The following is a 25,925-nucleotide window of genomic DNA, read 5'->3' on the forward strand; positions in this document are numbered from 1 at the left end:
CAATATATGAGACATTTTTCCAAAATAAAATCCAGCAAGAAGATCTCATCAAATGCCTGGCCCACCAATACTGGCTACCAAACTATTTCCTTTTCCTTGCCCCAAGAGCATGGGATCTTGTGCTAGGAAGATCAAATCAAGAATCTACTGCACGAACCTTGGAGACAACTTCTCCCTGGAATGCCAAAAATGGTAACCTTCCGGAGACAGTGGATCAAGGGAGCAGTGAATGACCGTGAGGAAATGCAGGCAATGGTAGAAGATGAGAACCACAAGAAAAGTCATCAAATTCAGGCTGCATAATTTTGAGTTTCTATATTCTGTCTTCAGCCCCATCTTGAAAACACTTACAAGCAAAGGTGATGATGTTATGTTCCATAAGTGGACGTTCATTACTGGGCTGGGGGAACTGGTTCACACTGAAATGATAAGTTGATTGAAGGACTGATGTTTTTATTTTCTCATGTTTTAACAAAATTATGTAAAATGAAAAATACTTAGAAGAATATAAGAGCATAGTGATCCATTTATAAAGGCTTCTTCTGTCCCTTCAATTCCCTTGTAGAAATGGCACACCACAGCAGACCAGGATAGCACATTTTCCCTTTTATGTGGGTCATAAACAGAATTCAGTGTTCTGGGAGTTCTAAAGTCAAGTCTGGAATCAATGAGCAGGAGTGAATGGACACAATTGGTTAGACTGAAAAAAAAATCCATGGAAACCAGAAATGATGAACGAGAAGTGTGTCAAATCAAGCCAGAAATTAGAAGACTAAAATCAAGCAGCATTCACAAGTTCAGCTAGAGTAGTAGGCCAAAGCCAGGTAAGCAGTCTGAAGAACAAATGACATGAAGGTGCGGAGACAAAAGTACCTTGAAAATGAGGCAAAGGCAGATGGCGAATTTGAGGCAGCTATCCAGCTGAACTTTTCTAACATTCCCCTGCAAACAACTTTAAAAATAACACCTCGAATCAAATTCTAAAGCAGCAGAATCAACAAAAGATCAGAATGAGACATCTTTCCAGTCTGAGGCAACTGAGGAGACTGACAAAACAGATCTTTAGCACTGGGGTGGGACAACACTGGCCAACACCTAATACCCTATACCAAGATAAGGTCAAAATGGGTTCACAATTTAGACATGAAGGGTGATATTTTGAGGAAATTAAAAGAACAAAGGATAGTTTACCTCTCAGATTTGTGGACAAGGGAGGCATTTGTGACCAAAGAAGAACTAGAGTACATTATTGAAAACAAAATAGGTAATTTTTATTATATTAAGTTAAAAAGGTTTTGTACAATCAAAACCAATGCAGCCAAGCCAATGCAGCCAAGGTTAGAAGGGAAGCTGAAAACTGGGGGCAAATTTTTATACCCAAGGTTTCTGATAAAGTCTTTATTTCTAAAATATATGCCATTCTCCAATTGATAAATGGCCAAAGGATATGAAGAATTTTCAGATGAAAAAATTGAAACCATTTCTAGTCATATGAAAAAATACTCTAAATCACTACTGATTAGAGAAATGTTAATTAATACAACTCTGAGATACCACTACACACCTCTCAAATTGGGTAAGAAAGATAATGATAAATGTTGGAGAGGATATGGGAAAAGTGGGCACTAATGCATTTTTGATAGAGTTTTGAGCTGATCCAACCATTCTGGAGAGCAATTTGGAACTATGTGCAACAAGACAGTGAATTCTATTGGAACCTCATTTAATAGGAGGAGAAAAATAGAGAATTTATACTGACGCAACCAAATTTAATGTCATTTTATTGATAAGATTAAGTGAGGCCCAGGGAAAGGAGATGATATATACAAGGTCACACACATAGCAATCCAGTGCTGAGTGGAAAGCAGAAAGCAATCCCAAAGGACTACCAAATTGTGCATACAGAAGTGTCTCTACTGAGTCTGTATTCCAAAGAGATTATAAAAGGGGGAAAGGACCCACATGTGCAACAATGTTTACAGCAGCCCTTTTTGTAGTGGCAGGGAACTGGAAACTGTGTGGTGCCCATTAGTTGGGGAATGGCTGAATGAATTATGGTATATGAATGTAATGGAATATTATTGTTCTATAAGAAACGATCAGGAGGAGGATTGCAGAAAGGCCTGGAGAGACTTATAGGAACTGATGCTGAGTGAAATGAGTAGAACCAAGAGAACAATGTACACAGCAACAACAAGATTATATGATAATCTTGGCTCTTTTCAACAATGACATGATTTAGCTTAATTCCAACAAACTTGTGATGGAAAGAATCATCTGCATCCAATGAGAAAACCAAGGAGACTGAATGTGGATCACAACATAGTATTTTCATCTTTTTGTTGTTGTTTGCTTGCTTGTTTTTTTCTTTCTTATTTTTCCCCTTTTGATCTGATTTTTATTGAGCAGCATGATAAATGTAGACATAAATTTAGAATTGCACATATTTAACCTATATTGGATTACTTGTTATCTAGGGAAAGGGGAAGATAGGAAGGGAGGAACAAAAATTTGGAATACAAGGTTTTACAAAGTGAATGTTGAAAACTATCTTTGCATGTATTTTGAAAAAAGCTATTATTATTTAAAAAAAAAAACAGAATTGACTCAATGTTTAAAAGAGGCACAAAAATTCATTGAAGAAAAACAAACACTTTAAAAAGAATAGGCCAGATGGGAAAAAAGATACACAAAAGCTCACTAAAAAAATCCTTAAAATTGGAATTGGGCAGGTGAGATAACAAGTAACAGTGAAATAAAGTCAACAGAATTTTTAAAAATAGAAGAAAATGTGAAATATCTTAACAAAAAACAACTGACCTGGAAAATAGATTAAGGAGAGATAACTAAAGAATTATTGCATTACCTAAAAACCATGATTAAAAACAAAGAGTCCAGACATCATATATTTTTTTAATTACCAAGAAAAAACTGCCCTGATATTCTAAATCCAGAGGATAAGATAGAAATTGAAAGAACCCACCAATCATTTCCTGAGAGAGATCCCAAAATGAAAACTCCTTGGAATATTGTGGTCAAATTTCAGGGTTCACAGGTCAAAGAGAAAATACTTCAATGGCCAGAAAGAAACAATTCAAATACTGTAAAGATTACACAAGATTTAGCAGTTTCTATATTATATGACTAGAGGTCTTGGAATATTATATTCTGGAAGGCAAAAGAGCTAGGATTACAAGCAAGAATACCCTACACAGAAAAAATGAGTATAATCTTTCAGGGGAAAATGTATATTTAATGAAAGAGCATACTTTCAAGAATTTCTGATGAAAAGACCAGAACTGTATAGAAAATCTGACATTAAAACACAAGACTCAAGAGAATCATGAAAAGGTAAACATGCAAGATAAATAAGGGACTGAATAAAGTTAAACTGTTAAACTGTTTATATTTCTATATGGGAAGATGACACATGCAATTCACAAGAACGTTATCATTATTAGAGCAGTTAAAAGGAATTTACATAGAATTTTTTTAAATTCAGGACCCAATGAAATTTTAAGTGAATACTCTCTTATATTTCAAAGAACAACTAATTCCAATATTACTGTGCTGTATGGAGTATTCAGGGAGCACTAGTACCTCTGGTGTGAGGACTTGCCAACCTTTCCAGGGCTGCTCATCCACCTTTGGTGGCCAGCTCAACCCAACTCTCATCTGTGACTCCAAATTGTAGCAGTCACACCTCACTAAACCAATTTAGCAGACTGGTTAAACCAGTCTGAAGATAACCAAAGGCCTTAAACCTGTCACTGAGTCAAGGCTATGTTTACCTCAAGAAGGTGAAAAACTGGACTTTGATGACTCAGGAAGAGAAAATAAAGCTGGTGATTTTGTGCAGTTCTACTTCACTTAAATCCAGTTCATGTGCAAATCAAGATAACATCCCACAATGTCACTGGTCCTCTTCATAAACTAAGATGAATAACAATTCCATTCTTAAATTATTTGCAAAAATAAAAAAGGGATCCTGCCAAACTCATTTTAGGATACAAATGTAGTCTTCCTACCTGTACCAGGGAGAGTTAAAGCAGAGAAAGAAAACTATAGATCAACGTTTCTAAAGAATTTTGACACAGAAATATTAACTCTTTGCAGAGAAGCTACAGCCACATATTAAGCAGATAATTTGCTATTATACACTAATTATGTTCACAGTGCTAAGTGCCAGGGATACAAAGAAATGCAAATGATAGTTACTACTCTTGAAAAGCTCATGGTAATAGTACATATAATATAGGTACAGAGGAGGTATAAAGAAATAATGGAGACAGTGCAACAGTGCAAAAGGAGAATGCAAACATTGAATATCTACTGAATATTTAGCGAAACATAACCTGGTGGCTAGAAATATACATAAGAAGCTCACTGCCTCTCTTGGATCAATGTTGATAAACCCATATACTATACAGACTTCAAAACACCCTAGAAAACTCAACAAATGAACCATACTAAAATCAGACCATTATTACAGACCAAATTGTTTATAACTTCCCAGATACACCATTGAATTACAAAAACTTCAATGTTTTTGATAGATATAATCATTCCCCAATACTCATTATATCCAAACTACACGGAACAAAAAGCTTATAAAATACAGATACTTTGCAGAGGAAACCAAAATCATATGATGACAAAATAAGGTGCTTGTCGTTATGCTATCCTGTCTGCTAATGGAGAGGTACCCAGGATGCTGTCAATGAGCCTAGAGAGAACAGCCTTTCACTCAAATACATTTATTCAATATAAATAGTAGCAGTTGCTGTAACCACCTCTGCAGTGTGCTGAGGACCATTAAAAATAAAATAATAGCAGGCTAGAGACTCATCCCAGGATCGCTTCAATCTGAACACCAAAGTTGATGCTGACGATGGTGGCAGCCCAAATGTTCAATATGCTATGTACCTGAGAAAGCATTTCACCCACATCATCTCATATGAGCCTCATAACTACTGTATGAGGTATGTAAGAGAAGTACCATTATTATCACGTTTCTACAGATCTAAAAAAGGTGATCAATTGGCTTACTTGGAATCACACAGCTAGTAAGTCTCAGAGGCAAGATTTGAACTGATGTTTTCCTGGCTCCAAATCTAGTCCTCTTAATTAAAAAGTAGAACTTCACAAATAACTTTGAATTCTTTTCCTTTTTTAGGGAGAGGGGCTTACATGGAACCCACATTCAGTCAATTTTCCCATCTACCTCATCTATAATAACATGAAATTTGTAACATCAGGAAAGGGTTACCCAGCATTCCCAAAGGGTGGAGCCAAGTGATTTCAGCATGCATTTATCATGGCAGTGTTCTATTTTGTCTTTTAAAAAGATACAGACGCATGGCAAATTGGAAAATCAATTCTCACGCATGTGCTGCATTCTCAATGCAGTAGAGATCGTGAAAGTAACTTATTTTCAGTTTACAAATCACTTTTTTCTCCTAGTCCTTAGTCTTATAAAACTATTCTATTCTATTTTTAAATTATTATGATTTTATTTCCTCTCCCCCTTCTCAATTTAAAATCACTTTCTGCACAATCACCCTGGGGGGCTAAGTGCTAACAATGTTATTCCCATTTTTTAGATGAGGACACTGGGGCTTAGGGAAGGATATCAGAGTAGTGATTCAAACCTAGGTTTGCTGGAAGGCCAGAGCTTTTTTCCTTCTTCCATGTATCTAGGTCTCATGCACTGTTTGGTGTAAAAAGAGGCAGAGAAGGCAACTAGAAAAAGCCTGTGATTTCATAGGATTACAGAAAGAAGCTTTGAAGTAATCAAAATTTTCACCTTTTTTAGTACCCAAAAGGTTTGTATGAAAATACAAAAGGTTATCTAAGCTTGGCAGGCTTTCCAGATTCTTCTTTTTCTAAGCAGAGAGCTGAGTCTTGAAAGAAATGGATGCTGGAAAGTTCAGTTATGATGGAAGAAGGTGTAAGGGGCTGGGACAGGGCCAAGTGGCCCCCACAAGGTAAGTATCGGGGCTAGTGGATAGCTCAGTACAGTTAATAAAGCAGGGAGTGAGAGGACCTGGCTTCAAATCATGCTCCTACTACTTCCTGTGTTACTGCAGGCAAGTCACTAGGCTTGTCTAGACCTCAATTTTCTCATCTGTAAAATGAGGGGGTGTGGGGGACCTTGACGTTCTCTTTCTCCTCTAGATCTTGCTGAGATAAATAAAACATTAGGCCTTTCAAGGTGCTATCTCTAAAGCTTGGCTGTCCTGATGTGGTCATTTCCTAAGGCAGATCCTGCTTTTGGCAGTGGGACTGAAAACCAGTCTGCAGAGAAACAACAAAAAGATGCCCAAGTTTTTCATGGCTTATACACAGTCCTAAGTATTTATCCCAGCCCTGGAAAAATAATTAGTGGGACGCAGGAAGGAATGTTTATTCCACACTTTGCCAACTTCAGTTCTGCATTCTTGAGCAGCAGGCGAGAAAGCTCCAATTTCCATAACCCCTTTGGGCTGTAATCTTGCTAAATTTCTGAAGCTAAGAAGAGATAGTCTTGGGCCATCAGCCAGCCAGAGATAGAGCTCTGAGAACATATTTGAGGAAGAATAAATGGAAGGGGCAAGAACTGAGTCCATTCTTCTGAAGTCTATGGTGAAATCAGTTTTCCTGGGACAGGAAGGAGATGTAGAACTGGAACCAATGGAATGAATGACTCTCATGATCAGGAGTCAAGGTATGTGAGTTCAAATCCCAGTCACTAACTCTCTAGGTGACCTTGAGAAAGTGCCCTCCCCGCACAATACCCATTTCTTCATTTGTAAAGGATGAGATAAATCCTAGGGTCTCTTCCACCACCAAAGCGATGTTTCTATTTCATTTTTGCAGGGGATACATAACAGAGCAATAATTGTGTTTGGAGGAGGGGAGAGGAGTATGGTAGTAGAACACAGGAGAGTCTGACTATAGAGATAGCCCCTTAAAAAGAGAGAGGGGCCCATTTACCAGACAGTCCAGCTCTCACTCAGATAATGGCTGGAGGGGAAGATGTATTTAGGTGATAGGTAGCTTGGCAACAGGCCCCTGGAGGTGGCACAAGGGATGCTAGGATTGCAGATTTCAAGCTAAAAGGGAGTTTAGAGATTAAATCTAATATCTTCATTTTATAGATGAGGAAACTGAGGCTCCCAGAGTTTAAGTGAGTTGCCCAAATTCATACAATAGCAAGTCTCTGGGGCAAGACTTGAAGCCAAGTCTCCCTGACTCCAAGTCCATGGCTCTTCCATTGAATCTCTTAGTGTACACTTTAGACAATATTGACTCTTTTAGGATAGAGGAAGCATGATTCCCTATCCTATTCAAGATGCCATTTGCCCTATGCAGGATATAACTGTTTTATATGATCTTCGAAACCCAGTGTCTATGTACAAGTAACCAACTAAATCAAATCACCATTAGGGATTTGGGGGCTACCTCTTGAAAACCCATTACCCAGTCTACTGTTTCTTACCTCATTACATTTTAAGTGTGCTTTCACAAATATTCTTGGCCTACCTAAGCTAAAAAAGAAACAGGGTACTACAGTGGAAAGGGCAGAGTATGGAATCAGAAAGCCAAGGCTCAGTGGCAGTTCAATTACATGCTAGAGATGTGGCCTCCAATGGGGTATAGTGGGAAGCACACAGAATTTACAGCCCAGTTTATCTACTCACTAGCTATGAGATAGTGGACAAGTCACTTAATCTCCCCAAATTTCAGTTTTCTTCAGCAATTAAGTAGGGATGTTTAACTTCTGCTCTGCCTGCCTGCCTCCCTCACAGATTTGTGCAGGTGGGGAGGTTATTTACCCAGCAGATGGTTGGCAAAGGGTTATTGTAGAGATCCTTTGCTAACCATCTGCTATGTGAGTAATCTCCCTTCCCATACTGGTATATGATCAGTGATTCAATACCTTTCCCTCTGGGAACAATCACCCTGTTACTGCAGTCCCCATTCTCTCTGACTTTTCTATCTAAAGTCTTCCCTATACATACAATCTCTTCCTTGGAATGGAAAGTCCTTGAGGGCAGGGGCTCTCTTGCTTTCCTATTTATATCTCCAGAGTTTAGCACAGTGTTGTATGTAAGCACTTGACAAATGTTTATTCATTCATTCAAATGAGATAATGGATAATAAAATGCTTTGAAAATCCCAAAGGTTATAAAAATGTGAGAGGCTGTTATCATTATTCACTTCAAAATCAATTAGTGGGAAGGAAGAGAAAATGATGTAAGATTTCCAGTCCATCCTCAGCTGACTTAGTTACTTACATGGTGCCATGTGAGGGGCTCTGTTAAATGGGTCTCCTCTGCAAAGATATCTCTTGCCGGAAGTACCCCAAACGCCCCCATTATAGAATCATCCCTGTGGCCTGAAGCCAGATGTCCCCAGGAGACTCTTCTTAACGTGCAAGTTCCACTGGGAGGGGAAAGGGACAGGGAAAGTTTCAATTCCTCCAGCATTTAAGTGGCTACTAAATGCCAAGGGCTATGCTGGGAATTGAGAATATAAATAGAGTCCCTGTTCTCAAGAAGCTTACATTCTAGGAGGGGAAAAACCTTGCTCAGAGAAAAGCAACTACAAATCTCTACACCAATATTCAACTGAATCTGTGGTCACACTGATTTGGAGATTTTGCCCTGTGATCCAGAACAGAGCCCAGCTATGGACTGCCCAGCCTGGACTGCCTTTGTCTTGAAGTTTCTCCTACATCATGCAATAAATATCCCAACGCTTGATAACCACTCACCATATCAGTTTCCTACCAAGATCTACAGAATAGGCTGGGATCTGCCTTACCTTCCCCTGACATCTCAGAGACAGCAATAGACCCCCTGAAGCCAAGATGAGCAGCCCTTTTCTGTTGGGTTGGACCTTTCCTTACCAGCATCATTTCCTGCAGCTCTTCTTTGAAGTCCCTGATTTGGCTTCTTATTTATTTATTTATTTACTTACTTACTTACTTATTTACTTATTAACATTTTAGTACTTCATTCAATACTGTGTTTTTGCTTCATTTTTTTATAAAAATAAAATATGAACATATTATTGTACTTTTCTTGAACCAAGTATTATTTGTTCTCATAATAGCTTATTATTTACTCTTTTCTTTTTTTAATAATAGCTTTTTATTTTCAAGGTGCATGTGAAGATAGTTTTCAACATTCACCCTTGCAAAGCCCTGTGTTCCAAAATTTTTTCTCCCTCCCTTCCCCCCACAACCTCCCCTAGACAGTAAGTAATCCAACATAGGTTTAACATGTGCAATTCTACTATACGTGTTTCCATATTTATCATGCTGCACAAGAAAAATCAGATCAAAAAGGGGGAAATGTCATGTGTTTCTCCATTGTCCTCTGTGTGAGAAACCTTTACACTTCAGAGATTATTATATTTCATATCCCCAAACTACATACCACCACTGGTAGATTTTGTTGTTCAGTCATTTCAGTTGTGTCTGATTCTTTGTGACCCCTTTTGGGGTTTTCTTGGCAGAGATACTGGAGTAGTTTGCCATAAATTTCTTCAGCTCATTTGACAGATGAGCAAAGTAAGGCAGAGTGAAGTGACTTATCTCAGGTCACATAGCTAGTAAGTGTCTGGGCCCTGATTTGAACTCAAGTCCTCCTGACACCAGGCCTGGTTCTCTATCCACTGATCCATTTACCTGCCTCCACTAGTAAATTATTTTTACATATGGTATTAGTAGTATTATCAAATATAGGCCTTTTTTCCTCTAAGTATGAGGTCATTAAAGTAACTTTGTAATTTTCTAATGGTCTGCCCTCTTTAGTCTGTTTAATTCTAGATCCAATTGATTATCAATTTGTATCACCTCTTCCCAATATATATACCAATGGATATGTTCTACAACTTGTCTACTATATGTCAAATGAGTTCATAAATACAAATCACTTTGTTATTTGTTAAAGTACCATGGAAATTGTTCACTATGTGGTAGCCTGGGTGAAAACCATAGAAATCGTTCACTTTGTCATAGTCTGAGCACATCATTCTTCATCCTCCTGCTCTTTTCTGGATAGCGGGTGCAGCAAGATTCTTTCAAATAGCATCACTTGTTGGAGTAAGTCAGGATTTACTTGTTTATGTTGTATCCCATAACTTGTTTCTCTATTTTTCTTCCTTCTAGATTTATATTAACTTTCATCTTTGCTCTAAGAAGCTGGTGGGTTTTCTTTGCAGAAAGGCGATTTATGAATGTCTATCACATTATTAAGGAGTCATTTCCTATTGGTTAAAACATTATTTATTTTGTTTGGGGGAGATATTTTTCTGTGCTTGTCATTTTGCAAATGTTTATCCTAAGCACTGGCACGAATGACCAACCATCTCTTTAAATTACAGGGCTTGCTTCACTTGGACAATTGATAAAACCAATTTCATAGATTCCTTTCTTTGTCTTTCCTGGGAGAGTTGGCAAACATTCCCTCCATTTAACTGAATCTTCCTTAATTTCTTTTCATCCCTTTAGTACAGAGAGAATGTTGACATTATCAACCCACCTTCTTCAGTTCCACATTCCCTCACCAGTCACCAGCCAAGGTTCTAACATTCAGAGTCTCAACAAACAAGGAGAAGCCCATGTCATTCATGAATGGATGGCCACACCAAAGATCTGTCATCAAGTGATCAGTCTTAGAGAGCCAGACTAGTCCTTAGGAAGCAGGACTCCTACCTGACAGAACTTGTCACATACACACACACACACGCGCGCGCGTACACACAAACACATACACACACACACTACACAAATCATTTCAGGCTGATGAGGGTATTAGCAACTGGGATAACTGGGAAAGTCCTCTGGTAGAAAGTGAGAAAAAGGAGTTGCAGATTCCCAAAGCCACACATGAGGAACCAAAGTCTTCTAGGTGTAGAGGTCAGTCTCATCAGAGATACAAAAGTAAGGGGCCATAAGACCCTATTGAGTAACAAGAAAGCTAGTTTGGTTGAACTGTATATGAAGAGCAGTCTAATGTATTTTAGGTGATTCAATACTATTATAAGGCCCTGAGGGAGACCAAGCAATTTTGCTTGGATTGGGGCTGGAAGCAATAAAGGAAATCAGTGGTCAGGGAGGGAAGGGAGGAGAGAGTATGTCAAGACATTCTTCTCCTCCCCAGTGATAAGCTCCACCAATCTGGCACTTTGGGCAACAAAACGATTGCCCAGCTGACCTTATCACTGCTGAATCAGTCCCCCAAGCCCAGAAATATTGTCAGAAAAATGTCAGTGATACTTAGTATTAGGAGCCAGGCTCTGGATGGAGTTGTGAAGGCCACAAAGGCCTGCTTATTTCTCATTTTTTAATTGTTGACACAACTTTTGGGGTAAGAAATCAATTTGGCATATACTATATGTGACCAGAATACATTTTATGGTTTAAAACCTCATAACTCAGGCAAGAAAAAATAGCTGCGTATATTGTAACCTAACGAACATCACATCTACCTCCTGGCCTTTCAAGGCTATTGATCTGCCCCTCTCATTTTCATCTACTTTGCTGCAGCACACAAGCTTTATAAGAATCAGATACTTAAAAAATGTATCTTTTTCCCTCTTATGGAGTAGAGGCAGGATGTAAGAGGCTATATTCCTATATCTCAACAGAAGGACTAACAGATGGTTGATTTCACATATCTGATGGTCATAGAGTGAAAAAAAATTAGATATTAAATCTAAATAGTTTCATGGACAAAATAATTGGTATCTTCTAATACTTCCCAAAGGAACCAAATGAATGGTTATTATTGGAGACTGTGGGCTTAGGGCGCAGAAGATATAAGGGTAAGAAGATGGAATTTTCACTCTTCAGTCATTCATCTCTGCTTTCTCTCTCTTTGAAATAGCCTCAGCTTAACTTTTTTTTTTTTTGGTTTTAACTACTTATATTGGACCTGGCCAAAGACTGAGCTCGAACTGAGAGCCCTGAGTAGGCCATTTATTCATCAGAACCTTATTTACATTTCCAGTTTCAGCTGGACCATGTTTGTCTCAACTTCTGGGCTTCTAGCACTGTAAAATCACTGATGCCTTATTAGTGAGAGAAAAAGTCCTTGTATTAAAAAATGTATGTGTGAATTTCACAAGTTCCCCATTTCCTACAAGAACTCAAGTTAACTCAATATTTTTAGAGAATGACAGTTGGCTCCATGACCTGGGTCTCACTTAAGCTAACCAATGCTTTCTCCCTCTGGAGCTAAACACAGGACTCCAATTAGTGAATATACTAGTAGATCTTTTCTGTTTAAAGAACTAGAAGTGCTCTACTCCAAGAAAATAGCAGAACTAGACCAACCCTTCCATTAAAGGATTACTAATATCATCAATAATATTCAGGTCATATTATTATTCTATAAGAAATGACCAGCAGGAGGATTTCAAAGAAGCCTGGAGAGACTTGCATGAACTGGTGCTGAGTGAAATGAGCAGAACCAGGAGATCATTGTACTGCAACAAGATTTTACAATTATCAATTCTCATGGATGCAACTCTTTTCAACAGTGAGGTGATTCAGGCCACTTCCAATGATCTTGTGATGGGGAGAGCCCTCTACACTCAGAGAGAGGTCTGCAGGAACTGAGCGTGGATCACAACATAGTATTTTCATTCTTTTTGTTGTTTGCTGGCATTTTCTTTCTCATTTTTTCCTTTTTGATTTGGTTTTTCTTGTGCAGCAAGAGAATTGTATAAATATACATGCCTATATTGGATTTAACATATATTTTTACCATGTTTAACATATATTGGACTACTTGTCATCTAGGAGCGGGGGTGGGGAGAAGGGGGGGAAATGGGAACACAAGGTTTTGCAAGGACTAATCTTAAAAAATTATCCATGCATATGTTCTGAAAAAAAGTTTTAATAAAAAAATTTTAAAAATAGTCAGATCATGTTATAAATTACTAACATTTGATTTTTTCATTCTCATCACAGCATCACAAAAGTATAGATAAGGAAGGGAAGGGCACTAGTGATTCACTAATCCAGCTCTACCTACACAAAGCATGAACTTTGTCTATGATATTCCTGAGAAATGGTCAGCTAGACTCATCATGAACATCTCCACTGAAAGAGAACCACCAGCTTAGCTGTACCAGATCTAAAATTATATTATAGAGCAGCAGTTACCAAAACTATTTGGTATTGGCTAAGGAATAGATTAGTTGATCAGTGGAATAGATTACGTTCAAGGGATAAAACAGTCAACAAATATAGCAACCTAGTCTTTGACAAACCCAAAGATCCCAGCTTTTGGGATAAGAACTTACTGTTTGATAAAAATTGCTGGGAAAATTGGAAACTAATATGGCAGAAACTAGGCATTGATCCATACTTAACGCCGTACACCAAGATAAGGTCAAAATGGGTTCATGACCTAGGCATAAAGAATGAAATTATTAATAAATTAGAGGAACATAGGATAGTTTACCTCTCAGACCTGTGGAAGGGGAAGGTCTTTATGACCAAAGCAGAACTAGAGATCATTACTGATCACAAAATAGAAAATTTCGATTATACCAAACTGAAAAGTTTTTGTACAAACAAAACTAATGAACAAGATTAGAAGGGAAGCAATAAACTGGGAAAATATTTTTACAGTCAAAGGTTCTGATAAAGGCCTCATTTCCAAAATATATAGAGAATTAACTCTAATTTATAAAAAATCAAGCCATTCTCCAATTGAAAAATGGTCAAAGGATATGAACAGACAATTCTCAGATGAAGAAATTGAAACTATTTCTAGTCATATGAAAAGATGCTCCAAGTCATTATTAATCAGAGAAATGCAAATTAAGACAACTCTAAGATACCACTACACACCTGTCAGATTGGCTAAGATGACAGGAAAAAATAATGATGATTGTTGGAGGGGATGCGGGAAAACTGGGACATTGATGCATTGTTGGTGGAGTTGTGAACGAATCCAACCATTTTGGAGAGTAGTTTGGAACTATGCTCAAAAAGTTATCAAACTGTGCATACCCTTTGATCCAGCAGTGTTACTACTGGGATTATATCCCAAAGAGATTATAAAGAAGGGAAAGGGACCTGTATGTGCACGAATGTTTGTGGCAGCCCTTTTTGTAGTGGCTAGAAACTGGAAACTGAATGGATGTCCATCAGTTGGAGAATGGCTGAATAAATTGTGGTATATGAATATTATGGAATATTACTGTTCTGTAAGAAATGACCAACAGGATGATTTCAGAAAGGCCTGGAGAGACTTACATGAACTGATGCTGAGTGAAATGAGCAGGACCAGGTGATCATTATATACTTCAACAACAATACTATATGATGACCAGTTCTGATGGATCAGGCCACCCTCAGCAACGAGATCAACCAAATCATTTCTAATGGAGCAGTAATGAACTGAACTAGCTATGCCCAGAAAAAGAACTCTGGGAGATGACTAAAAACCATTACATTGAATTCCCAATCCCTATATTTATGCACACCTGCATTTTTGATTTCCTTCACAAGCTAACTGTACAATATTTCAGAGTCTGATTCTTTTTCTACAGCAAAATAACGTTTTGGTCGGGTATACTTATTGTGTATCTAATTTATATTTTAATATATTTAACATCTACTGGTCATCCTGCCATCTAGGGGAGGGGGTGGGGGGGTAAGAGGTGAAAAATTGGAACAAGAGGTTTGGCAATTGTTAATGCTGTAAAATTACCCATGTATATATCATGTAAATAAAAGGCTATTAAATAAAAAAAAAGAAAGAAAGAGAACCACCAACCAGCTGATATGCCATATATGATTCCCTCACTCCTACATGCATGTGTGTGCTCCCCCTTATACACACATCATTCAATCATTTAATGACTTGAACAATTAAGCTCTATCTTATATATTGAACTGCATTCATTTAGTTCTGCAGTTCTCTCATCTATGTTTTGGGCTTTGTCACTTTTGACCCAGGAAGTCCTTTCCCAGAAAAGGGCTCCTGCTGTGCATTTTCACTAAGTTTGTCACATGACAGGCATGGGGGGTCTGACCTTCCGTCCGTCCATGGGAATGGAGAAAAGGGGATGAGTGTGAGAGAGATAGGAATGATAAGATTGAGCAGTGAAATGGAAATATGCAGAGTAAGAGTGAATGAAGCACGAGGATCTCACTGAGTTTAGTGGAAGGATAGTAGTGCTCTTGCCAGTTATAGAATGTTTAGAAGAACATTAATTTTGGGGGAAAGGTAATGAATTCTGTTTTGGACATGATGAGTTTATCCTACAGGGGAGCTACGCCAAGATAGCCTATAGGCAGGCATACACATTTAAGTGTATGGCTCTGGCCTTCACGGGACTCAGTACCAACTTCTAGGATGACCTTTCTGTCTTGAATTTCATGGTTGCTCTATGGGGCCACATTCACATTCCTCAGTTGCCCCAAATCACACTCTGTCTCTTTCAGTGCTTCCAGGATGACAATGCAGTTCATTCCACATGTGGAACATTCATTAAGCTCCACAAGTGGGCAGTCACCTCAGGTTCCGTGGCTTCATCTCTGGTTGTTGGTGTCCCACCAGGGGTCCTTTCGATGACTCTTCCCTGCCTCATTGTTCACTTCTGATCAAAAGCTCTTTTTATCACAATCAATTTTCTGTTTATAGAAGAAGGAGAATTCTTTCTGTTTGGGGGACTTGAATGGGTGATATGAGCATTAAGAGGGGGATCGAATGGATGTTGGCTGAAATCCTCATGGGTATAAGCTATTGTCGTCATTGCTTTGAAGGAGGCCCATTGTACAATCTCCTGCTATCTCTATTTGCTAACCCGAGGTCAATATACAAAGGATATTACCCTCATTTGAATATGCAAACATAGAAAATACTGTGTAGCTCTCACTTCCACAGATTTTTAAGGGTTCTCAAACAACTCTACAAATAGGTGAGCCTCCACACACACTATTAAGCATCTAAGGGTGTCCAGGAACAGGGATACTGAAGCTCTGTCTCTCTACTTTGTTGAGATGACGTAGACTATTTGACAATTATTTTAGGTCTTCAGGTGTTAGTATTAAGTGAATCAATACCAAGATCGATCTTCCTCCCAGAAGATGGGAAAAGACATTGTGTGCAACAAACACTGCCCAGAAACCCTGAGTCCAGGCTCCTAGAGTTACTCGAGTCCTAATTTTACTCCTCAACCTCACTTACTGTAGACATTTCAATCATTATGGACTTTGTTAGCTTCTCCATGCTACTAGATTATTTATCGAATGTTGTTTGTGGATTTTTCAATGAGAGGTGACAAGTGTCTTTGGAAAGGAAAAGAGCTTCTGGTGTTGATGAGGACAATACAGCCTTGCCCAGAAGAGCATCTACATTCCCTGGGAAAGATTCTCTTCCCACACATTATGCACCTTTTGGATACAAAACCTACATTCCCTGGGAAAGACTCTCTTCCCACACATTATGCACCTTTTGGATGCAAAAACTACATTTCCTGGGAAAGACTCTTTTCCCACACCCTATCTCAAGTTATGTTCCTTTCGCATGCAAAACCCAAATTGTTTGGTTTCTGTATAAAAGTAAGTCCTGAGAAAATGTCTCTTTGCAATTCTTTGACATTGTCCACTAAGAGAATATCTTGGTGTCTCTCTCTTTAATAAAGTGCCTTTTCTTATCATAGCCTTTTGTGTAGCATTTCTTGCTGTGAACCACCCTAACTTGGTGTTCTGGAGAACTAGGAGACCAACCCATATTCCTGCCATGATCCACACCTCATCATTGTCATGTGCCCATGTGGAACTCAGAGCAGAGAAACACCTATTAAGCAAAACCAAACAAAGCTTGGGTGGGCAACCTGGGTGTGAGGGATGGGAGGCTGTTCAAAGCATGTTTTCTCACCACATACTCATTTTCTTTCATTTCCCTTCAAGCAAGCTTAGCTGAAGCTGCAACTCAGAGAGACAAGACTTGACATGTGTGAATCAAACCACTGCCACAAACTTGACCACCATTTTATCTCAGACCCCAATGGAGATAGGCCAGAACCCTAACCCAAAAGCTTTGGAAACAGCAGTGGCCAACCCCTCCCCACCATTACCTACCATCCATGCTTTTAGTGTGGTCCTTGCAGCCATCATTGAGAAGATCCATCCCTGTAAAGAAAGGGCTCATCTTCTTCACTATCAGCAGCACAAAACACTGAAAACTGCCTGTCAGTGCAGGTAAGCCCAAGATTCTTGGGAATATCCTGGACCACAAATAAATAGTAAAGAGCTGGGGTTTTTGTTTTGTTTTGTTTTTCAGGGAAAATATTAACAATCGGAGGTCATTGGAATTGGGGAGGAAAAATTGGTAAAGGCCTTATGTTGGTGGCCCTCATACTGAAGACTGGTAGGAGATAGCAATTCTAAGAGTGGAAATAAGCTCCTTGAGGGCAAGAGCTCTCCTGCTGTGTATGTATGTCTAACCTTTAGCACAGTGCCTTGAATACATAGGAGCTTCATAAAACAATTTGTTGAATTCATTTATTAAGCAAAAGCTGAGTGAATGTTCACTATGTGCAAGACAGTCAACTTGACAATCATATTTCACGGGTTTAATAGAGTGTCTTTGCTGTTTCACCATGCACATAAAGGTTGATGGAATTAACAATTGGTGGCCCTTTCAATGTCAAGCTATTTTGACTTGCTAATGAGCAAGTACAGGTTGTGTAACCAAGGATATCCGTGCTCAATTTCCTTGTTTTAGCATAGCACTCATTCTGTTTGGAAACAGACAAAAGGAAGCCAAGGATATTGAATGCTAAGAAGGTAATTAGATGGCACTAGGAAACCCGCATATTGGCGCATGCCAATCAGCTCCTCTATCTCACTTTGTGCACCAGCCACTTATCTTTCCAGATTGAGTACTGGCACAGAGAATAGCTTTTTAACAGATTCTGCACTGAGAATTCTTACTATGATGAGTAGCTCCAAACTTACTGTCATTCCATTTTTCTTTAATATGGGCTATGAAATATTTGAAGAGGAGCTAATATCAACTATTTGTTTAATTTAAATATTTTAATAGACTTTGTACAGATGTACATATACACATGTATACAGATGTATAGAAAGACACCACAGCAAAGGGGTGACATTTGTAAGGCAATTTGGGGTTTCCTTCTACAGTTTCCATGGCAATGTCATCATTCTCCTTTGTGTAATCATGCAGCGATTTGATTTTCCATCCAATCTTTTCTTTGTTCTCATTTCAGCAGCTGAGACTGACAGCCAGTGCACTCTTCCCCTATTATTAAGTGGGTGCTAGCACGATTTGGTCTGGATGGGTGGGTGCACAAGAACCTACCTTCAAATATCTTTGAAGCTGAAGAAAGGATGGGGATGCAGGGATGAGAAAGGGGAGACATCCAGCCAAAGTGCCTATGTCTCAAGGCCTAATTCATTAATTCAGCCCACACTAAGTGCCTTCCCCTTAGCTGTCTGTCATTAGCATAATGAAGCATTATTGTTTTCCATGATTTATCAAGCAGAATGACTAGCCTTCTTCATAACTGCAGGACTTTTCTAGTCTTTCCCCCTTTTCAGGCTGAGTCCCAATAAGTCCCATTATCCCTGGTCCATTTTCACAAGCTACATCATTACAAGCAGGTTGGTTTCCTGTGGCTATTTTGTAGACTAGATTATTTTCATCCATGATTACTCTCCACCTGTTCTGTCTCACCAGTCAGTTGCTTTATGGGTCCCAAAAAACAGCTGGCCTTTCCTGAGGGCTGATGGATACCCTCAAATTATCTACCAGGCCAAGATGAAAAGAACAGGAAATGGGAAATGTGGGGTTTCCTGCCCCTGCCCATGCCCAGTGGGGGGGGGGGGAGGAGGGATGTTCAGAAGCCCAAGGCATTTCTGATAGGATATTCATATCCTGGATGCCATAGAGATCATTGTCAGAGTATGTCTGCCTTCAGGGAATTTCAGTAACATGGGTGTAGCTACTACTTCCTCTTCCTGTTCTGAGGAAGTCTTTTGCATTTACCATACTTCAAATGGCATGGCTTCCATACTGGAATGGAATGGAAGCAACAGGGATCTTAAGTAAGCTTTTTAGAAATACTTTCTGTGAATTTTCTTCTTCCTGTTCTCCAAATCCATAACTTTTGTTTAAGCTTACTTCAACCCTTACCTCATCTGGATATTTCTGTCATTAGGGAACTGGTCATGGTTGGGCATCTCTGAGCTGTTAGATTATTTATGAAACATTGCCCATAGTAGATATCTAAGTCTGAATTGGGGGCCTGGGGTGGTCAAGAAATGTGTCATTGGTGAGCAGAGGTGAGAGTGTGGACCGAGTTGCCTAAACCCCTACCTTATTGCTGGGGAGTTAAACTTGAAATCAGACACATATGGTCTTGGTTAAGTCCTTTTACCCCTCTCAGTGCCTTTTCTGTAGAAAGGGATAACAAGAGCATTTACCTCATAGATGAAACAATATATGAAAAGCACTTGCAACCTTCAAAGCACTAATATCAACTGTAACAATGAGAACCTTGCCTTTTCTTTGTATCCTCGGCACACTGTTTTGCAAACGATGAGAGTTTAATAAATGCTTTCTAATTCATCCATTCATTCTGATTTCTTTCACAAATGAAGGATAATCCTTTCTTCCCCTTCATTTTTCATATATTATTTCTGAGTGGCCACAGCAGGTCTCCCTACATTAGATCTCAACAAGGAGGTGCTAACAGCTTCCGGAGTCAGGAACAGGTTTCCTTATAACTGGCACTCCCTGTAGATGTAGACTAGGAACTCTGCCTCAGCCAGTCAATCAACTAGCATTTATTAAACACTCACTATGTGCCAGGCACTGTGCTAAATGCTGAGGATATAAAGAAAGGCGAAAATCAAGTCCCTGCTATCCAAGTTTACCTCCTAACCACCAGAAAATAATGATGTACCAACATGTTCTACACAGAGTAAATTGAAGACAATCTTCGAGGGGAAGGTTTTAGCTTTGCAGGGACTTTGTGGGTAGGCAGAGAGTAGGACCTGAGCTCAGTCTGGAAGGAAGCTGGAGAAACATAGAGGCAGCACCTACCAGGCACCAGGATTCTATATTTTATCCTCACTTCAACCCATCCTCCAGAGCTGCCATAGTAGTTTTTCAAAAGGGAAGATAGAAGTACATTACCCTCTCCTTCCCCTAAGCTCCAATTGTTCCTTATGATCTTTTGAACTGACTATAAATTCTGGCATTTTGTGCTTTTCACAATCTAGTCCCTGCTGTGTTTGGAGTGCTCAGGGAGGACTAGCACCTCTGGTGGGAGGGCTGCTGAGCCCTTTTCAGGGTTGCTCATCTACCTTTGGCCACCTTTTCATCCAGCTCTCATCTATGACTCTAAAAAGATTATAAGATGTGCAGTGGTCACATCTCAGTGAAACCATCTTGGCAAACATGTTGAGGCTAACTGATGGGCCTTAAATCCCTTGGTGAGTTAGGGGGTGTCTACACCAAGCCTGTGAAGACTTCCCCTGGCAGAATGGGCGGATGAGAACAGTTTGTTGCAACAGCCACAAAAGTGGCTGAAGCGGACACTTTAGAGCTTGGTCAGGTACTGAAGATGCCAAGGTCATCCAGTGCATCCTGCAGCCAATGGCCTTGACTTTTGTCTTGCCTCTAGACTTCGATGACTCCAGAAGAAATAGTGAGACTGATAATTTTGTGTCTCATTTTGATCCACTTCACACCCAAGTCAAGACATCGCCCACAAAGTCACTGATGTCACTGATCCCTTTCAAACATTCTAACCCATGAGCTATTCTTTAGAGGTAATAATTCATCTCTATAAAAATTCATTTCTATAAATTGATGACAGTGGTCTACACATGAACTGAGGCTATCTGATGCAAATATCTGAAGGAATAGGTAAACTCTCACAGATAATTACAGACTTGCAGTTCGGAAGGAACCTTATTCTGCCTTTGCTTAAAGACTTCCAGAGAAGAAGAGCCTTCCACCTGGAGGTCTTTGCACTCACATAAAGCTGAAATTTACCTCTTACATTTAAATGTTCTAAATTCTACCCTTTGGGGACAAACCAAAGAAACCTAAACTTTCTTCTATAACGCAGCCTTTGAATACAGTTAGCACATACCTTGGGAGTTTTCTCTTCTCCAGGCAAAAAATCCCCAGTTACTTCAACGGATCCTCATGTATCAAGGGCTCAAGGTCCTTCGCCACACTGGTTGCCCTTTTCTTGATGCCATCGAGCTTATCAAGGTTCTTCTACAATATGGCACCCATATCTGCATCCACTATTCCAAATGAAGCCTGATGAGAACAAAGTACAAGAGGGCTCTCACATCTCTGTTCCTGGAAGCTCTGCCCCTCTTAATGTAGCCCAAGATGACACCAAAGTTTGTTTGGCCACCAGATCACATAGCAATTCCCACTGAGCTTATGCTTCACTGCTACTCCTAGACCTGTTGCAGATAAATTGCCATCTAACCATGCCTTTTCCATCTCATACTTTTGGAGACGACTTTTTGCACTTAAATATAAAACTTTATACTCATCCCTCCTGCTCTTGGCACTCATGACCTGATTGGGTCTTAACTTGATCATTTACTGGGCTTCCTCTTCCTTCCAATTTGTTGTTATCTATACATGTATTGAGCATCTCCACTGGCATAGCCTTCTAAACCTCAGAAGTACCTCCATTATCTCACTGAGGCATCAGAGGAGGACTTTGGGGAGATTTCTCCCATGAGGTCATCCAGTGAGTGAGAAGCAAATGACTTGGTGACTGGGAAATGCCACGGTTTTATCTTCAGGTCATAGGACTTATAAGACAAAAGAACTGAAAGAGATCCAAGAGACCACCTGGCCTGTCCACTTTCTTTTACTGCAGAGGAAGAGTACTCAATTTTGAAAGGAAACCAGTAGGGAAACAGAACACCCCCCCCTCCTCTTTAGGGGCACTCACCAGTGAAGGGGTAGAAATGGATGCTCCCTCCAACCCACCATTTGCAGAGTGCTCAGGAGTCCATAAAAGTGAGCATTTGGCTTTTCTGCCTCCTTTACAATTAACACACTCTTCAAATCACAGAATTCCAAACAGGGCACCCCAGACAACCATATATATCCAATATGGGAATATATCCAATATCCAAGGCCATTTTTTTCCAGGAAAAGTGCCTATGTTGCTCTTATTCAACAACAGGATGTTTCAATAACTTATCTAAATATCAATCTGTCAACAATATGATGTCACATCACTCCTTATCTTAATGTTCTACCTGAAGGAGGAGCTTTTTCTGAAAGCTCTTTAATAGGACACACACACACACACACACACACACACACACACACACTCCAACTGATTCATTCAAGCAATTCATTGGAACAAAAATGTAGTCAGTGACGCATAGTGGAGAAAGGGCTGCCCTTGGAGTCAGCAAAACCTGAGTTCAAGTTTCACCTCTAACACATCCTCACTGTGTGATCCAGATCACTCTCCAAGACCATCTGATAAAGAGGACTTACTACTGGGCAGCAGTAAAGGAACTTTCCATATGAGTATTTTCCATATTGATGAAATCATAGTTTCTGGGCTTTATGTATACTCCAGATAAAGAATCAAAGGATGGAGGTTTGCATCTTGGCTCCCTGTGTGATCTTAGGCAAGCCTCTTCCCTTCTCTGAGCCTCAGTTACCCATTTTCTAAATGCAAATTGCTCTTAATTTCTGAGGTCTGTTCTAGCACTACATCTTTGCCCCTGGGGCATTACGTGTGGATTCTATATAGACAGGTATGACTGAAGTTTTTATTTTATAACCTTCTACCTCCTTTATCTGAGCAGCACTTTAAACTCTGTTTTCAAAAGCTCTTTTACATGCAGTATGTCATTTTATCATTCCCATCTGTCCCTCTCCTTCTTCATATGGTCATCGCCTGAGTTTGGCTTCTCATTACCTCTCATCTGGACCACGGCAAAACCCTCTTAATTGGTCTCCCTGCTTCCAGGCTCTTTCCTCTGCAATTCATTCTCCTCACAATTGCCAAAAAATCCCCTTCAAAAAGCCCAGGAATATTCAGGGGCACCTGGATAGCTTTAAGATGAAATACATATTCTCTTGTTTGGCACTCATCAACTATCTCTACTCTCCAATTTCAGACATATTTCTCTTTTTTCCTTTATTTTTTATATTTAAAAATTTATTTTTAATAAAAGCTTTTTATTTTCAAAACATGCATAGATAATTTTCAACATTCACCTTTGCAAAACCTTATGCTCCATTTTTTCCCCTTTCTTCTCCCCAGCCCTTCCCCTAGACTACAGGTAATCCAATGCATGTTAAACATGTACAATTCTTCTATACACATTTCCACAACTATCATGCTGCACAAGAAAAATCAGATCAAAAAGAAAAAAAGAGAAAGAAAACAAAAAGCAAATGAAGAACAACAAAAAAGGGTGAAAATGTTATGTTGTGATCCACCCTCAGTTCCCACAGTCCTCTCTCTGGGTGCAGACGGTTCTCTTTTTCACAAGACCACTGGAACTGACCTGAATCAGCTTACTGCTAAAAAGAGCAACATCGGACATATTCTTCATTACTCTACTTCACAAACATATTTTTCCTGCCAAAAGAGTTGACTTTTTGTTCTCAAACTCAGCATTTCAGCTCTTTCTCCCATCTTTGCCTGGGCTATCCCTCAAGTCTGCAGTCGACTTCTTTCTTGCTCCTACCTGGTAGAATCCTTAGCTTCCTCCGAGGTTCAGCTTTTCTGGGAATCCTTTGTCTCCCCACTAACCATCCCCAAATATAAGTATTTTCTCCCTTCACATATGACCTTGTATTTGTTTACCAGTCTCCATTTGAGGGGAAGGCCCATATTGTGTTTTGCTGTGGATGTTCAGGTTCTAGTCTACTGAGAGAGTCATGGACCCAGGCTCAGCAAGAACTGAGATTTGAACCCCACCTTTGTCACTCATTGTGTGGCTACAAAGTCACCTGATCTTCCTGATGTGCCAGGTGGGCTGCACATAGTAAATGCTTAACCAATGCAGCTTCAGTGATTATTTCCTTACATATTGCATGCTCTCAGGAGAATGTAATCTATTGCTTGAGAGCAGGGTCTGTTTCTGCCTTATCTTCATATCCCCAATATCTTGTAGGAGATCAATGAAATTGGAAGAGTAATCTTAGGAATCAAGGTGAACTGGGAACAGATCCTGCATCTTACATTAATTATCTGCATGACCCTGGTTAAGTCAGTCTCAATCGGCATCAGTTTTCTCATCTGTAAAACGATTGGGGTGAGCATCATTTGATCAATAAAAATTTGTCAAGCACCTACTATGTACCAGTACTGAATAATAGCAAGTCAAATACCTCAAGTGCATTATGCACATAGAAATCTGGTATATCAGTGTCACACAAATACCACAGCTACGGACGATCAAGTCCACAAGAACAGGGTCAAGTCTTAGCTCAACATTGTATCCTCTCCTCAGTGCTCAGCTTGGCTTCCTGCCAATGGTAGGCACTGAACAAGTGAGTGTTGAGTTAAATCGACTAGTTTCTCTATGTCAGTCAACAGCACCTACTATGTGCCAGGTACTGTGCTAAATGCTAGGGCTACAAAGACAGGCGAAAGACAGTTCCTGTTCTCATGGAACTCCCATTCTAACGTGGGATACAGCATGCCAACAACCAGCTACAAAAACAATGAATTCAGATGAAAGTACACTGAGGGAAGGCACTAAGATTAAAGCAAATGAGGAAAGGCTCCTTGTAGAAGAGGGGATTTTAAGTGAGACTTTAGGGAAGCCCAGGAAGCAGAGAGAAGGAGGGAGAGAATTCTAGGCCTAGAATGCCAATTCTAAGTATGAGGCACAGCGAGTGAAAATGCCCAGAGACTAGATATGGAACCTCCAGGAGGCCAGTTTCACTGGATCATAAAGAATATAGAGGAGAATAAGGCTTAAGACTAGAAAAGTGGGAGGGGGAGGAAGATGAGGTTAGAAATGGCTCCAAATGCTAAATATAAGATTTTACATTTGGGGGGGCGGAGCCAAGATGGCGGAGAAGACACACGCGACTTTCTAAGCTCTTCTCTTACCCTCATTACCAATATTATATCGAGCCTCAAAAATAGTCTTGACTGCTACAATTCGGAAAGATAAGAAGTAGAACAACTCACCTGCCAAAGAAAATCTGCAGTCTCGCCAGAAAAGGTTGGTTACGGGGCCAGGGGGGAGATCGGCGCAGACGGGGAGAGAAATTAGGTTCCGAGGAGAGTCTCAAACCGAGGGTGAAAGCACAGATCTCAGCACAAGCGCGCAGCCCCAACCCGCAGTAAGGGCTTTTCCTTGGGGCAGTTGTGATCCTGCACGGCAGGAGGACGCAGCCCGGGTTAGCCTCCAATCTGTGCAGTGGGGAGCTCGGCTTGGGGCCATAGAGCTTTTCCAGGGCCGATTTGCATGGGCAGAGACACTGGGGCAGAGTTCCGGGCGGTCTGCGGTCTGCGCTCAGCTGCTAATACTCACAGTCCCACAAGAGGCTCCGGCCTGGGGCAGTGACACTTTCACCACTTAGTCTCTAGCCTAGGGCAATCGATAATCCACTCAGCCCTACTAAGCCGTTTGATAGCTCGGCCAGTGCTGAATCCACTTCCTGTTGGGGAAGGAAAATCTCACCCAGAGCACTCCCTATACCTGGAGCCGGAAATCGCTTTAAATCTTTCCCTGCTCTGCCGAGGAAGCTGGTAACCCCTTGCCTATGGAGACCTACCCTAAAGGCTTTAAAACATGAATAAAAAGATGAAAAGAACAATCGACAGCTTCTATGCAGAAAAAGAGCAGGTCAGCAAACCTGAAGAGACCTCAAACAGCAAAAATGCATCAGACTGTCCTCCTTTACATA

This window comes from Sarcophilus harrisii, chromosome X, assembly GCF_902635505.1.
Source record: "Sarcophilus harrisii chromosome X, mSarHar1.11, whole genome shotgun sequence".
In the NCBI taxonomy this organism is placed as follows: domain Eukaryota; kingdom Metazoa; phylum Chordata; class Mammalia; order Dasyuromorphia; family Dasyuridae; genus Sarcophilus; species Sarcophilus harrisii.